At 35.6% G+C, this 17,139-nt stretch overlaps 1 pseudogene; it reads left to right on the top strand.

Annotated features, from left to right (window-relative positions):
* LOC149165603 (leucine--tRNA ligase, cytoplasmic-like) overlaps nucleotides 1-13,045 on the top strand; it is a 99,134-nt pseudogene extending 86,089 nt beyond the window's left edge.
* Nucleotides 13,046-17,139: the final 4,094 nt, after the last annotated feature.

Genomic DNA, 17,139 nt, shown 5'->3' with positions numbered 1-17,139 from the left:
CACGCGTTTAAGAAGAAAAAATATGAAGGCACTTCATCACCTAAAGACCAAGAAGATAAGGGGAAGGGAGAAATGCTTCCTCCACCATCTCCTCCATCATCACCCTCATCGTCATCATCATCCTCTTCTTCTCATAAATCTAGTCCTTCTAAGAAGAAAAAGAAGAAATCCTATTTGATCAAATTAGATGTAAAATTTGATTTGCCAATTTATGATGGAGAACTTAATGCTGAAAAGCCTGATAATTGGATAAGACAAATTGAAGTGTATTGCAAGGTGCAGAAAGTTATTTCAGAAAGGAAGAATATCTAGCTTGCTAGCCTTCGACTTGGAGGAACTGCACTTGCATGGTGGGAAGGCAAGACACAAGCAGATCTCAAAAAGCATGGTAAAATCATTTCAACTTGGAATGAATTTGTTTCTGTTATTAAAAAGAAATTTTATCCTTTGGCTTATATGCAACAAGAAATGTTGAGTTGGCAAACACTACATCAACTAAAATCTCAAAGTGTTAAAAGTTATACTCAGGAATTCCGTAAGAGAGCTTTAACGTTAGGCATATCATTGGACTCACCAGAGACATTGTTGAAATACATAGGTGGTCTTCATGGTTATTTGAGGCATACTATACTTATGTTTAATCCAACTAGCTTAGATGATGGATCGATCCAAGCAACTCATCTAGAAGCTAGAGGTAAAAATGTAACCCAAGATCTTGGAAAATGATCCAAACCTATTGAAAGCAAGAATAAAGGCAAGAAGAAACTTAGATGGAAGGAGGAGAAAATGAACACAGTGAAGAAAGACAAACCTTCATGCACTCATTGTAAGAAGGAAGGCCACGATGAGGCACACTGCTGGTCATTGCATTCAGAATTGAAGCCTAAGAAGTTTGGGAGTAAGGAGCAAAAGAATGTTGTTGCTATTCAAAAGGACTTGGGATCAGATTCAGGTGACGAGAAAATGGTTACAACTAAAGGTACAAAAGGTAAAGATTCTAAAGCATCTACAAGTACTTCTTCGCATTCTATTAATAATGATAATGATGAGAGGAAAAGAAATGAGCTATTTCACATTAGAGTCATTTCCAAGCATACTAAAATTGATACTTTATTTGATAGTGGTTCACAAGTTAATTTGATTTCTGAAGAAATTGTAAAGAAGTTGGGTCTAGAAACAAAACCTCATAAAAAGCCATATCCATTAGGGTGGGTGTGTGATAAAACTAAGCTACAAGTTACAAAATAATGTAAACTTCGTTTTTTTATTGGGTCAAAGTTTGTAGATGAGGTTGAGTTAGACATAGTCCCATTAGACATATGTGGAATTGTATTAGGAAGTCCATACTTGTTTGATAGAAATGATATCTTCTATCAAACTGAAAATAAGTATCAACTCACTAAGGATGGAATTGAATATATTGTAAGGGCTCATAAACTCAAAGACAACTTCTCTCTCATAAATTCAGGACAGATGAAAATAATTATAAATTCAAGTAATTTTTTTACTTATGATTGTAAAAGAAAATGATATTGATAAATATCATGCTTTCCAAGGCTGTAATCCTAAACAGAAAGCAGATCTACTTAAAGTTGTTTCCAATTATGATATTCTGTTTCAAGAGCCTAATGGCTTCCACCCAAGCAAGAGATAGAACATGAGATTTATTTGCAGCAAGATGCTCCACTACCTAACATTCGAATGTATAGGTTATCAACTCTAGAGAATGCAGAGATAAAGAAGCAGGTATAAGAGTTGCTCGATCAAGGGTTTATTCGACCAAACACATCATCGTGCGGATCACCTATTGTGTTAGTGCGAAAGAAACATGGTCCATGGAGAATGTGCATTGATTTTAGAGCATTAAATAAAATCACAATAAAGAATCGTTATCATCTTCCTCGTATTGATGATTTGTTAGATTAGTTAAAAGAGGCAGTTTACTTCTCTAAATTGGACTTGCGAAGCGGCTACCATCAGATCAGAGTTGTAGAACAAGATGTACGGAAGACTGCTTTCAAAACAAAGCAAGGACTCTATGAATGGATGGTTATGCCTTGATTAACTAACGCTCCAGCTACATTCATGCGAATCATGAATGATGTATTTAGGCTATTCATTGATGATTTTGTAATAGTCTATTGAGATGATTTCTTGTTGTCAGTAGAACATGGGATGAACACGTAAAGCATGTAAAGAAGGTTTTAGATGTTTTCAAAAGAGAAAATATCTATGTAAAACTGTCAAAATGTGAATTTGGCAGCACATCTTTGAATTATTTGGGTTATATTGTAGGGGGTGGTGAATTTAACATAGATCCCTCTAAGGTCAAAGTCATTGTAAATTGGCCTAAGCCCTGTCAAACCAGGAGGTAACTCCTCAAATAAATTCATGATATTAATTCAGGTTGGTCTTTATTATATACATGAGGGAGAGACTGTTCATTTCATTTCCCGGTGACTCTTCATATTTTTTATTATTTATTTACATCAATTTCAATTATTCACCCAATCTTGATGATTAGGTGTCAACATTCCCCCCCTTAATCTGAAGGGATGTTGGTGAGTCCAAGCATCATTTTGAATCTTTCAAGCTTTTCTCTTCCAAGCACTTTGGTGAAGATGTCTGCAATTTTCTCATTAGTGGAACAATGGCGGAGATGGATTGTTTTGGCCTCAACATGATGTTGAATCAGATGATATTTAGTATTGATGTGCTTCGTTCGAACATGGAACTTTGGGTTCTTGGCCAACTTTATTGCCGAAGTATTGTCAATCATGAGTGGAGTTGATTGTACTTGTTTTACCTGCAAATCTTCAAGAATTTTCTCGAGCCACACAATTTCTTTTGTTGCCTCAGCTGTTGCCACATATTCTGCCTCTGTTATGGAATGTACTGGAACTGATTGTTTGCGTGATCTCCAGGAGACAGCTCCTGATCCAAGACTCATAGCATAACCTGAAGTAGATACCCCAGTTTCTTTGTCTCCATTGAAGTTTGAATCAGAGTATCCAATCAAGCTGAGGTCATCCACCTGTGTATACTTGATTCCAAAGTCTTGAGTTCCCTTCAAGTACCTTAGAACTCTTTTTGCAGTAGACCAATGTCCCTCACAAGGATTTTGCATAAACCTGGAGAGGATTCCAACAACAAATGAAATGTATGGTCTAGTAGTAGTTAAGTAGTTGAGACTTCCTACAAGCTATCTATACTTTGTTTCATCCTCAAATTCTTTTCCTTCAATGGATGTGAGCTTTATGTTTTGTTCCATTGGAGTAGTAAGAGGATTGCATTCTATCATGCCAAACCTATTCAATAGATCTCCAATGTACTTTTTTTGAGAAAGGAATATGGACTTCGGAAGTTGAGTTACTTCAATACCAAGATAGTAATGAACATAGCCCAAATCATTCATTTCAAAACCTTTCCTCAATTCCTTCTTTATGGACGCAATGTAGCTTTCATTGTTCCCTGTCATCAAAAGATCATCTACATATACCACAATATATACAACTATTTTTCAAACCTTCCTGACAAACAAAGTTGCATCATCAAGATCATAATGTTTTAAATTGAGTTTCAGAAGATGCTCAGTTAGTTTTTCATACCAGGCTCGGGGTGCTTGTTTGAGGCCATACAGGGATTTCACAAGTTTGAATACTTTATGTTCATGTCCTTTCATAGAAAATCCTTCAAGATGGGACATAAAAACATTCTCTTTTAGATCTCCATTCAATAAAGTAGTTTTTACATCCATTTGATGGAATTTCCAACCGTTCTGAGCTGCTAGGGCAAAGAGTGTCCGGATGGTAGCCCATTTTGCTGTGGGGGAAAATTCTCCTCATAATCGACCCCTTCTTTCTGTGCAAAACCTTTTGCCACAAGCCTAGCTTTGTGCTTGTCAAGTGAGCCATCAACTTTATACTTGTTCTTGTAGACCCACTTGCAGCGAATTGGTTTGGTTCCTAATGGAGGATCAACCATTTTCCAAGTGCCATTATTTATCAGGGCATCATACTCCTTTTTCATCGCTTCTTTCCATTCATCATGAGAAGCAGCTTCTTTGAAAGAAGTTGGTTTGAAATCTGTGGACAAATTCAATTCACAATCATAAGAAACATCCATATCAACAGGTGAATCAGAGTCATCTACATCACCTCCATTTTTCTGGTTTGAATTTCTAGTTCTTGTCTTTCAAGTGTCTTTGTATGCCACTTTGGGGGACCTTTCTCAGATGGTCTAGGCTGCTCCGTTGATTGAGTTTGGACTGAATCAAGATTGAGTCTCCCAATTCTATCAATGACATCACTTAAAGTATCATTCATTTTTGGATTTTCACGCAGGGGAGAGAGTGATTCAGAAGAAGATTCCACAGGTTGATCTAGTATAGGAATCCCCCCTTCAAGATGTGGAATCTAATTATCAAATTTTTGAAATGATTTTGCATTTGCGAATCTATCCAAGCGATCAAGTTTATGCTCAACTGCATTGTCAGTTTTGGATGTTTAAAGAAAGATTACATCTCTAGATACAACAAACTTTTTATTGACTTCATCATAGAGACGGTATGCTTTGGAGGTGTTTGAATACCCCAGGAAGATACACTTACAACTTCTTGCACCAAGTTTTTTTCTATGTACCTTTGGTATTAAGGCATAACAGGTGGAACCAAAGACCCTGAGATGCTTTACCGAAGGAATGTGCACATACCACATTTCATAGGGAGTCTTGTTTCTAATAGCATTAGATGGACATCTATTCTTTATATATACAGCACATAGAACTGCATTAGCCCAAAACATCAGTTTTACATTTTTGAAAAACATCATGGAGTGCACCATATTTAAGATTGTCCTATTCATTCTTTCAGCTACACCATTCTATTGGGGATTATAAGGCATAGTTGTTTGATGTTTGATCCCATGTTGGTGAAGATAGTTTTCAAATTTATTTGAAGTGTATTCTTTTCCATTATCAGTGCGAATAGAGCCAATATGAGATTGTGCATCATTTTCAATCCATGTATGAAAGTTCTTGAATGTTTTAAAAGCATAAGATTTGTTCTTCAATAAATAAACCCAACACATTCTGGTGTAGTCATCAATAAATGTCATCATATATTTATTTCCATTTGCAAAAGGAACTGGCATTGGACCACATAAATATGAATGAATGAGTTCAAGTTTTCTATGTGCTCTTGAATGTGAATCATGAAAAGACTGTTTTCTATGCTTTCCTAGAATGCAAGCATCACATTGCTTAAGTTTCCTAGGAATTGTAGGTAAACCAGTAACACCATTTTTCTTCAACAAGTGGAGGTTGTCATAGTTCAAATGTCCAAATCTAGCATGCCATAATAAACTTGATGGAAGTGTACCTTCTTCATAATGAGAGTTGTATGAGAAATGTTGTGCATGAGTAGAGGTACCCTGCAGCTTGAGAAGCCTTTCTTCTTCTATCCCCCTCATGGCAAGTGAGTGGTCATATGCTTTTCTCACCTCAAGCTTTCCATCAAACATATGAATGGAGTGACCTTGCTGGTGGATGTGGACCAAGGACATCAAGTTTCTCTTCAGCTGTGGGAGATATAGAACATTATGCAGAAGGAAATCTAGAAGACCAGGTAATTTAAGCTTGATTGTGCCAAGCCTTGATGGCTTGAGTTTTGCTTGGTTTGCAAAGTATACTGCTCCATCAACATTGTCAGTAAATTGTTCAAATTTTTTTTTCTATGAGTAATGTGGTAAGTTGCTCCTAAATCAAGCAACCAATCATTTTTCCAAGAATCAAATGAAGCATTAAATAAGTCTTCATTTACTTCGATATTTCACTGTGCCACAACATAATGAGCGGATTCAGGTGCTTTACCTTTGTCTGTGTCATTATTTGTAAATTTGGCTTGGTTTCTTTACTGCTCAATTTTGTCCCAAGGTAACTTGCATGTAGAGGCATCACGTGATCCATTTCTTTTGCAGTGTATGCAGTGCAAATTTGACTTTTCTCCTTGAGAGTGTTTGCCCCCCCTGACTCTGAAATATCTTCCTCTTCCTCTTCGACCATCTCTTCCTCTAGAAGAATCTTGGGCAAGATTATTTTATTTATGACCAAGGCACATAGCTTCTTCAGAAGATTTAGGGGTTGTCTTCTTTCCAGAAGCTTTCTCTCTTTCAGCAAATTTTTTCACAAGAGAGTCAAAGGTAATATCTTTGAGATTTCCATTTTCTTGCAATGACTCAAGATAATTGGAGTAAGTAGGATAAAGTGCCTTGAGAAAAGCTATCAACAAAATATCTAGTTAAACATTAGTGACTTTGATATCATGCATTATAGATTTTACTTCTAATGCAAGAGCAAGAGGATCATTGCTTTGTAATTCAAGAGTGAAGAGTTTAATCATGATTTGAACAACTTCAAGTGCAGAGTGTGAGTCATAGAGTTCTTTCAGCTTTTGTAAGGCTTCGAAAGAATTTGAAAATGGCGAAATATGGCGAATCACCTCTTCACTTACATATTCTGCAATTAATGCATAGGCTTTGCTGTTCTTATTTTCCCAAATGGCGAACTCTTTGTCTGAGGTAGGCTGTTATGGCTCTTTGTTTCTGTCTCCAACACACACTCCTTTCCCCAACTCATTGAAAATGAGAGTGTGTTTTATCTTCTGGGACCACTCAGGATAGTTCTCCTTGCCAGTGAGAACTACTCCCACAATAGATATGATTGAATGCATTGTAAAATCTGTGTACAGTGGGAAAAAAAAATCACTCTTCTACTGGTAAAACAATTTGCACTTGTTGTGTAAAAGAGAAAAAAAAATCCGCTGTAGTAAAATATAGTTTTGATGTATATATTAGAGGTACCGTAATGGTGACAGCGTATGGAGGAGGGCAATATATGATAATGGCAGAGTTATATATTTGCGCAAGAGAGGAGGCCCTCACTATCATTCTCCAAGTGGTGCAGAGATGTCTAGAGTGCCTCTTGTGTGGCCCCAAATTTCATGGAACACAAGATTTGATGGGTTCCTCAAAATGACTCTTTATCAGACTGTCACATTCACCCAGCTACAGGACAATAATAGCATTGGAGGAGGGCCGTGGAGTGGTTATGGGAGCGTTCAACGTGGAGTAGCCATTGCACTAGCATGATACCAACCATGGAGACCAAGTGTTCTATGTTCCATTTGCTATAGAAGTTAGAAGTTTCTTAGGAGCAACACAATATTGGAGAAAGTTTATTGCTAACTCTTTTTTGATTGCAGCTCCTTTACATGCTTTGACAAGTGTGAAACAGGTGTTTCAGTGAGGAGGCAAACAACAAAAAGCCTTCGACACATCGAAAGAAAGGATCAATACAGTGCCAATACTAGCACTGCCAGATATTCAACATCCATTTGAGATCGAGATAGATGCAAGTGAATATGCCATGGGGGCAGCATTGATGCAGCATAGAAAGCCTATATGCTTTCATTCTAAGACATTCATATAAGCAGTATTTAACTATCCTACATATGATAAGGAATTGTATGCATTAGTTCAGAGTGTCAAAAAGTGGAAACATTGCATAATGGGTAAAGAAACAATCATACACACAGATCATCAACCACTTCAATATTTACACTCACAAACTAAATTGAAACAATCAAGACACTATCGATGGATGTGTTTTCTACAACAATTTCATCTTGTTATGAGATATAAGAAGGACATATATAATAAGATTGTAGAAATTTTATCAAGACCAATTATAAATGCATCCACAATACTTAACCATAATTCAGTAATTCAAGAAATTTACATTGAACAATATGCTCAACACACAAATTTTAAGGATGTATATGCAACCTTAAGTCATGGTAAGTAGGTAGAAGAATTGGATTATTTCATAGGTAAGCAGGTAGAAGAATTGGATTATTTCATAAAGGACAAACTCTTATATCATTTGGGAAAGTTATGCATTCCAAAAACTGAAAGAGTTAATATAATTCGAGAAGCACATACTTCTCTCATATCAGGTCATTTTGGTGTAAGTAAAACAATTGCACAATTACAAAGATTTTGCTATTGGCAATGAATGAATGAGATAGTTTCTAGATATATTAAAGGATGTACTATGTGTGCTACAAGCAAGCCAAGTAATAGAAAATTGGGCCTGTATACTCCACTTCAAGTTCCTCCTCGTCCTTGGGAAAGTGTTTCCATGGATTTTGTTAGGGAATTTAAAAAGTATAGAAAGGGTCATGATTATTTGTATGTAGTTGTGGATAGGTTCAGTAAGATGTGTATTTTGACACCATGTAATAAACAGGTCACAGTTGAACAAACTGTAAAGTTGTTCTTTCAAAATGTATGGGTTCATTTTGGGTTACCCACTTCTATTGTATCCAATCAAGATTCTTGATTTGTTGGGAAATTTTGGTCAAGTCTATGGGAGTTAATGGACACAAAGTTAAAGAAGAGCACAACATTTCATCCGCAAATAGATGGTTAGACAGAAGTGGTCAACAGGACAGTGATATAGTTGCTTCGAGGATATTGCAGTAAGCATCCCAAACTTTGGGATGAGCATTTGTGTTATGTGCAGCATGCTTACAACCATGCAAAACATTCTTCTACTCAGAGATCTCCTTTTGAGACTTGTTTTGGTTTTATACCAAAGTCTCCCTTGGATTTTGTCTTTGGTAAAGACATAGCAGTTGATGGACACAGTGATGTGGACAAAGCAACCAAGTTCATTGAACAAATCCAGGAAATTCACCAGGCAGTATAGGAACAACTGGAAAGAAGCCAAGCAAAGTATAAGGCATGGCATGACAAGCATCGAGTTGAGCATAGTTTTCAAATTGGTGATAAAGTCTGGCTGTACATCAACAAAGAAACACTGCAAGGGGAAGGTAAGAAGTTGAAACCAATTAGATATGGTCCTTTCAAAATACTTGACAAAATTGGTGAAAATGCTTTCTGCCTAGATCTACTAGCTTATATGCAGATCTATTCTGTTGTAAATGTTGAAAACATGTGATTGTATGAGCCTTCATTGATTGAAGATCTCAAAGAGCAAGGCCAACTACATTCCATTGAAGATATTTTGCTCGAGTATCTCAATGATCTACAGGAAGATACAGTTCTTGACAAAAGGATAAGGACTTCGCGACGAGGGAACGTTGAGTATCTTCAAGTTGGACTGAAAGTTACAAATCCAAGTAAAGCACGATGGCTCAAGATTGGAAAAGTGAAGGAACTTTATCCTCACTTACTCGACAGCTAAAACCAAATTTTGGTGGTCGAAAAGCTTCTAGTGGGGGGGAGTGATCCAAAATGGATCCAGTTTTGCCTACAGATCAAAGTATTCAAATGCAAATGAAAGTACAATCAAGTTGAAGTGCTCACCAATAAGATTCCAATGGTGCAAATGAAGCATAATTCAAGTCTGGATGAAGAAGTTAAAGCCAGTCAAAGTTTTTGGGAAAATTAGGGCAAAAGTCAAAAAGTAAAAGGTCAATAGTCAACGGTCAATGGTCAATGGTCAACTAGGTCAACGCCTACGTCAGCAAGGACACGTGTCAAATCGGGAATGAGCCATGGGTCCTGGATGATGTCAGCAGAGGAGGTAACGTGGCAGACTATGATTGGTTGATATGGACCAATCTGGTGCTGACACATGACAACCTAGATTTTGCTCAATATCACCTATTTTCCAAAATTTTGGGGATCAGGGAGGATCAAACCCCTAACCTCCTGGAAGGCTGAGTTTTCGCTGAAAGGGCCACATTGGACGGGCTATGGTGGATCTTGTTAGGCTTATGGATAATGTTGTATTTATGGTAGCAGATTGGAGGCACCGAAAAAAAGGGTCGACGGCCGGGGTCAACCCCACGGCCACCAGACCCCTTAATTTGTTTCAAGTATTATCCCACATTCACTGCAAGACACAACCACATATGGTATATATAACCATATGTTCAACGTATAAACCAATGGAGCATAGAGACGTATGACACTAAAGTTTCATGCGAATATATGTTGCTATATATGAATGTCAATCCATATCAAAACGCAGGAGTGTCGGGCGGGGGTTTCGACCTGCCGACCTCCAATGTTATATACCAATGTCTTCACACATTTGGGCTAACCAACATACCATCTGTTCGGGCTTGAAACAGAGCCGAACCAAATTTTTATTAACCTGTTGCAGAGCCGAACCTGCCAAAACCAGGGCGTGCAGACCGAGGTGGTTTCCACAACAGAGAGGGTAGTTTTTGTCAGCAAAAAGTGGTTTTGCAGAAGGCAGAGGTGGTTTTGCACATTCTAGGGGGTCTGGAGGTCACAATGGCCAAATATGGGCAAGTTTATACTCGTTTGACTCGAAATTTTGAGCTGAATGCAATGGTGAGATCCTTTTTCTCATTTGAGTCTCTGTTTTTGAGCTCATGCCTGTAAAAGCATTTTGAAGACTAATAAAGTGGTCACACTGGAAGTTAAGGACCCGAGGTAGCCAAGAAGTCTGGTGAACTCCTTTATAAAATTGTCACTGTGTTGATATGTTTGATTATGTTTCAATTTTCTTATGTGTTTATGTTATTTTCAATCTTTTCAATCCATTGCATTAAGTAACATAAGTGAACTTCACATAAAGTCTATAATACCTTTTTCATTAACGAATCATTAAATTATCAACCCGTTGTTCATACAAACTTAAGATGTGTTGGCACTATATGTGCAACATACAATGTGTTATTTAATTGATCTAATGCAGTGAAGTGAATATCATGAAATTGAACCTAAACTAATTGTAGAAATGGATATGCTTGAAATGGAAACCTTAACCTATTGCAGGAAACAAAAGACAAGGAAATCAAACCTATTCTAACTGCATTAAGAAAAGGGCATGAGCCAAATCTCCATCACTGCATTCAAAAGAGATTGGACCTAGTAATAGAGTTCATTATGTGCTTCATAAAGTAATCATGAAAATCATCACTATGTCATTCAATTCATGAACCTGTTTACTAACCCTTAATTATTGGAATGTTTTTCACTGGTAAAAAGGAAAGTCCTAAGTGGTATTTGGTATTCCTAAATCATGGTTTTAGAGCCTAAGGGTCATTATTCAAGGCTAAGAGGAAAAAATCAAGATTTTTGAGAAAATTTGGCCAAGTTTACATGGTGCTACAGGATTGCTATAGGATGTTACATGATTGCCCTGTTTTACTATAAGATTAGATCTGTTAGCATTTTGAGGGCGGAAAAGGTGAGAAATGGTAGGTTAAGTTATATGAACACTGTATGAGGCTTTTTCCAAGCTTAGAAGCTCTCATAGGCCCATCGTGCACAAAAACAAATGCACACAGTGTCCTTTAATGACCCATAAATGTACTTTCAATGGCAAAGTTTTGAGGGCACTGTGTAGTGAGGAGAAATAGGTTGATGATGGTAGGAGGAATGTAGTATGACAATGTTAACCCTATAAATCAATAGTAGTACCTTCACACCAAAAAGATTATGATTTTTATACTTGCAAACACTAAAATACCTAGTCTGCCAACTAGTTTGTCCTCCAATTTATCTCACTGAATGACCAAGAAAATAAAATGAAAATGAGATGGGGTGAATTTTGTTATTAATTAGGATTTCCTAAGACTCCAAAAAAAGTGGAATCACTCAAAAATACCCTTTTTAACATGTTCTAAAAAATAGCGGAAAATTACTACTCCAAAAACTAGAAATTTAAGAATCAATGAGCTAGTTAACCTACCAAATACCTAACTCGATCAAGTGAAAATTCTATGGGGTAGATATTTTATTAAGTTGAATTTTCTTAGGACTCTATCCAAGTGGAAAAAAATCAAAATAGGTTCAATAACACGTGCTAAAATTTAGCAGAAAATTACTATTATTTTGCTACAAGAGAGTTCTAGAAATTCCAAAATTGTGAACTAGTAAACCAATCCAAGTAGCTCAATGATGAATATTACTTTTCAAAGTTGTTATAAGGATGCATCATGCTTGTGACTTTGTAAATAACCTATAAAAAAACTCACTTCAATAATTCAACCAATAAAATGTACCACAAAGGAAGAATGGATACTAAATGCAGAAAGAAGAGATGCAAGCGAAAAAGACATTCAGAGAAAATGAAGAAATTGTACAATAGGGCTTCAAGGCTCCTAGGATGGCCAAGCCCAAGGAAAATAAGATTTCTATGAATGAAACCATGCTTTAGAAGCTAAAAAAGGAACCAAACTTCATTATTAGAGTCAATCTAAGTACATCCTTTCTAGAAATGAAAGTAGAGATGCTAAATAACAAGTTTTCTCCTTAAGAAGACTAAGAAATACATTCCCCTAGAGGAAAATTTGAATTGGTACTTATAAAAAATGATGGGAAATCATCTTCCTTGAAAGAAGGTAGCTTCCCCTCCAAAATCCCTCAAAATGTGGATCTAATTCCAAATAGGAGGAATCTTCATTTAATGACAGGGAACACATTCCTAGATTTTCTCAACCATTGGAGCTCTAGAATTTGTCAATAATATCATGGTATCGAGTTCATTTATCATCCAATCCTGGTCCATCCTATAGTAGGGATAAATCCATTATATTATCTCATTCAGAATTTACTCAATATTCTGTAAAAAATAATAATAGTAGGCACATAATATGCAATTATCTATAAACCTTCCTAAGAAAATATTTAAGCTAAAAAACATTATTAAATGTGTATGGAGATATTTAATATAGCCTTTATGTGCCTAAGAAAGGTTAGATGGGCCTTAATTTGTGTCTAATTTGGAGGCCCATTAGTTACTGCTTTGACCAAGGCATATCGACTGCTTTAAAGGAAAGTCCTATTAGACAACTTGTTGATTGTAAAATAATTCTTAAACAATGCATGCCATTTTTTAGGTTCAAAAGGATGAAACACTTGTTGTTGGGCCTGAAGGCCTAGATGTAAAGCTACCTTTTGATGAGATGCAAGTGTTGCAAGAAAATGTTGACTTAATCAAAAGGAAAATAGGACTTAAAAAGTTGGAGATAATCAAAGAATAAAAAAATAAATTAAGAAACATTTTTATGACTAAATAATAATTAAAAATACTTTAGTGCATGAGTACTTGAATGAGCTCCTATTTGTTTCGAGAATAATTTCTTGGAGTAGTCTAATCATGGAGCAAACCTTCCTTGATTCGACAGAGCAACAACAAAGTCAACATTGATTTTTTTTGTTGCTCTGTTGGATCGAGGGAGGTTTGTTCCAAGATTATCTGAATGCTAATTTATTCTCTACTGAATAGGGCCAACCCTGTAAAGGTGGAAGTTCTTATAGGGTGGGTTGGGGGTGGGGAGGGGGGATTTTGGGAAAGAATGTGATTTATAGTTACTAAAAATGTGTTTTGAATCTATACCTGGATTGAACGACCTATAAAACCTTGGGGCATTTAGAAGTAGCAGGTTATACAACTCAAACTTACGATTCTAAAAGATCATAAAAGAGAAATACCACAAATTAGTTAAACTACACTATTATAGAATTGTTTATTACATATCAATTTTGTGAAGGTGGAAGCTCTTATGGGGGTGGGGGGATGCAGGATTTTGGGTCACTTTTGGGCAAGAATGTGATTTCTTATTACTAAAAATGTGTTTTGAATCTATAATTGGATTCAACAACCTAGAAAACCTTGGGGAATTCAAATTTAGTAGGTTATACAACTCAAACTTATGATTCTAATTACCAAATTTGGGAAAAATGTACCGTAAAAAACAAAAAAACATATATTATTTAGACTACATTATTATAGAATTAGTTATTATTATATATCAATTTTTTTATATAATTAATGATATAAAATATTTGTGACTCCATTAGGTTATATCCATATGATGATGATAACAATAATAAATTTGTTTTTAAGGTCTTGACCTAACAGATGCCAAATAAGATGTAAATGAGACTCCTTTATTTGTGGGACAAGGGACTGACTCTGAGTAGGAATTTGACCATGAATTCTACATGTGTGTACATACTCTACCCCTATGGATTTGAACATGTGACCTTTCACGAGGAATATGTTATATAATTATTTGTAATATATTAATTTTGTTAACTGAGAATTTGAAATGTTTGTAATATCATTATCACCCGAATTAATTTGACATTTATTTTCAAAAGTACTATGTATTTAGTATTTAAAAAATATTTATCAAATCATCTTTACCAAAATCTTGTTCGAATAAATATTTATACATAATTTGGTATTGTAAATAATAATATGTATACATCATGATATTTTATTTATGCATTTCCAGATTAACATTATAATTAATTTAGTATTTTAAAATTCTATTAGTTCTGAATTCCAACCAATAGATCATATTTTTAATATAAGATTAATTAGATATCCAAATTTAATCTAACAATAATGTAACTCATATATATATATATATATATATATATATATATATATATATATATATATATATATATATATAATTTTGCAAAAATAAAATGATAAATAAATTTTGTGTTTTTAAAGTAGATAATTTTTGTAACCATTTATTAACTATAATTAATATGAATGATTTATTTTTGAAAATTATTTATGTGATATTATTCAAACATACAAAAACATATATTTGAATCTCATATTATGGAGTTTATATGAACTCATCATCTATTGAATTATTATAGTGTGATTGCCCATATTTGACCCGAATAATGAAAAATTACAAGTCATAAATGATCGGTATTAAAATCTCCAACCTATCGATTTCACATTTCAATTTTGAAGGGACCTTTCATAATTGTTGATACCCATTTGGTGGTTGCATTTATGCTCCTAAGATGTGGCTGCGGTATTGTGAATCTTCTATAATATTTAGTTATCCGAGATATTTAATTACAATAAATATGTCGAAGGCTTGAAGCTTGAAATCTTGTTGATGTTCCCGCCACCCATGTTGTTTGTTGATTGAACTGGCTTCACTGAAGTGGAAGGACATATGCTGATTGATCTTGTTGATTGAAATAGATTTAGAGAATTCAAAAGCTTGTATGATAATGATATTGTTGATTGAATGGTGAATCAAATTTTCTGAAGTGGAAGGCTCATCTTGTTTGTGTCCTTGCTTATAATTTGAAGAATGGATGCAGTAACACTAACTCTAAGTACTGCCTCAACATTCACAAAAACCATGCCTCCATTTTTTGTTGATTTGCACTTTTTGTTTGAAAATGTTTCTATTAAATAAAAAAAGGAGATTAGAAGCCAATTTTTCCAACACTCCTTCCCATCATGAAGTTTGGGGAACCTAATGAGAAAAAATGGTTTCCCATCATGGGGAAGATAATGTAATGGCGGGAAAAAAAAATATTGTGTTTTGCCCTGCAACTACCCAAGTTGATTAAGTTTACCTATACTACTTATAAATTAAAGTGTGATTACAACAAATGTCATGTTGGGCAGTATCATCTGTCAAAGGTTAAGAAACCGTGGATTGGGAAAAGGATTCATAGAAAAGAAAAGAACCACCGTGGACAAGAAAACACTAAAAAGGGGAAGACAAGACCTAGAGATCATAAAACAGAGAACAAGGGAGCATAGATCCAGGGTGAGCAAAGGAGAAAAAAGAGAACCATTGTGGATGAGAATGCGCAGAGGAGTTCACTGTGGAGAAGTGTGTAGGGAGGCACTTTTGGTTGCTCTAGGGCTCCCAAGGGAGTTGTCTTACTTTCTGGATGAGTAATAGGTAATAGGGTAGTTTCTCCAAGTGAGGGTAAACCTCGGGACACATAGGGGGATGGAGGGTGGAGATGGGTTTTCTCTGGAATCCCTTGACAACTTGGGTGGAGGTTTAGCTCTTGGATTACTGGCAAGAAGTTTCAGAGTATCCTTTTCTTGATGTCTGGTTGAAATTCAGTTTTGGATTTCTATAGTGGGTGGAACCATTATGTTTCAGGGTGGAGGTGAACCATCTAGATTCAGAGGTGAATCCTTTGGATTCCTTGGAGGGTGGAGGTGAAGCCTTTGGATTCCTTGGAGTTTTCTAGCTATTAAACAACTAAAGGGTGGAGGAAGTAGACCTTTGGATTCCATTTGAAATTGTGGACTTCCATGTGGTTGGTGGGTGGAGGAGGGAGAGCCTTTGGAGTCCCTATTTCAACCAGAAGTTGGTACACAATCCCTTGAGCAAGCCATCTCAGTCTCTAGAATCTAGCTTGGGGGTGATAGCTACAAGTGAGGATTGGCTGCAACTATCTATGGTTGGGTGGAGAGTCATAGTCCCTGACTCAGTTTCCCTAAAAACTCACAAGATAAGTACTCTTATGTATCCTTTACATGATAATAATTGTATGTTGCATTTTTGGTTGAAATGGTATTTTTATGCACAAGGAAAATACATGACTGTAATGTTACTATTACATAGTAACTAATAGTGCAAAATAAAGAAGGCATTGGAATGATCCATAAGAGGCTTGATTTGATTACAAAAATATTTAGAAGAGGACTTCTTCTTGTTACAATATGATGTTACCTTGATGGTAGTTTGCATTGGCATGGTTAATGTAATAAAGTGATAATGTTGAGGATTTCTACCTCCCTTATTCATATTAACATGTGATTTACATGAGGGGAATCTATAGCCTGTTGTAATGTGTGCCCTAATGATGGGCATACACATTCATCAGAACCAGGGCTTGGTTCATGGATCTATGAACTCTCGTGAGCAGGGCACGACCTTATAGGATGAGTTGACCTAATTTTTCCAGCCTTCCATTCTCAGCAGAATGAATCCTCGTTCTATTTTCTTTAATGTTGAATCTCCTTATGTTGGTCACCATAGTCAGTTCCATATATCAATGATGAGATAGTGTGGCAACTTCTTTCTTGAGTGGTTGATGATAGCAATGGTGTTCCAGATGTTATGCTCCTATACCAATAGGTGTCATATATCATGATTGACTTGATGAGCTATGTAATATGTTAATACCTTTACTTGTTGCAAAGGTTTTCCATATTTTTAAAAAATCAAAAAATTAAAAAATGTAAAGAGGGTATGCCCTAGAAAAAGAATAAAAGGGTAAAAAGAATAAAGAAAAGGTAAAAAAATCAAAGAAAATGAACCCCAAAGAAAAACAAAAA

This window comes from Pinus tabuliformis, chromosome 5_1 (assembly GCF_031772625.1).
Source record: "Pinus tabuliformis cultivar Carrire ecotype Pingquan chromosome 5_1, CPIR1, whole genome shotgun sequence".
NCBI lineage: Eukaryota > Viridiplantae > Streptophyta > Pinopsida > Pinales > Pinaceae > Pinus > Pinus tabuliformis.
The sequence above is the reverse complement of the archived record's forward strand: the minus strand, read 5'-3'. Positions and strand labels throughout refer to the sequence as shown.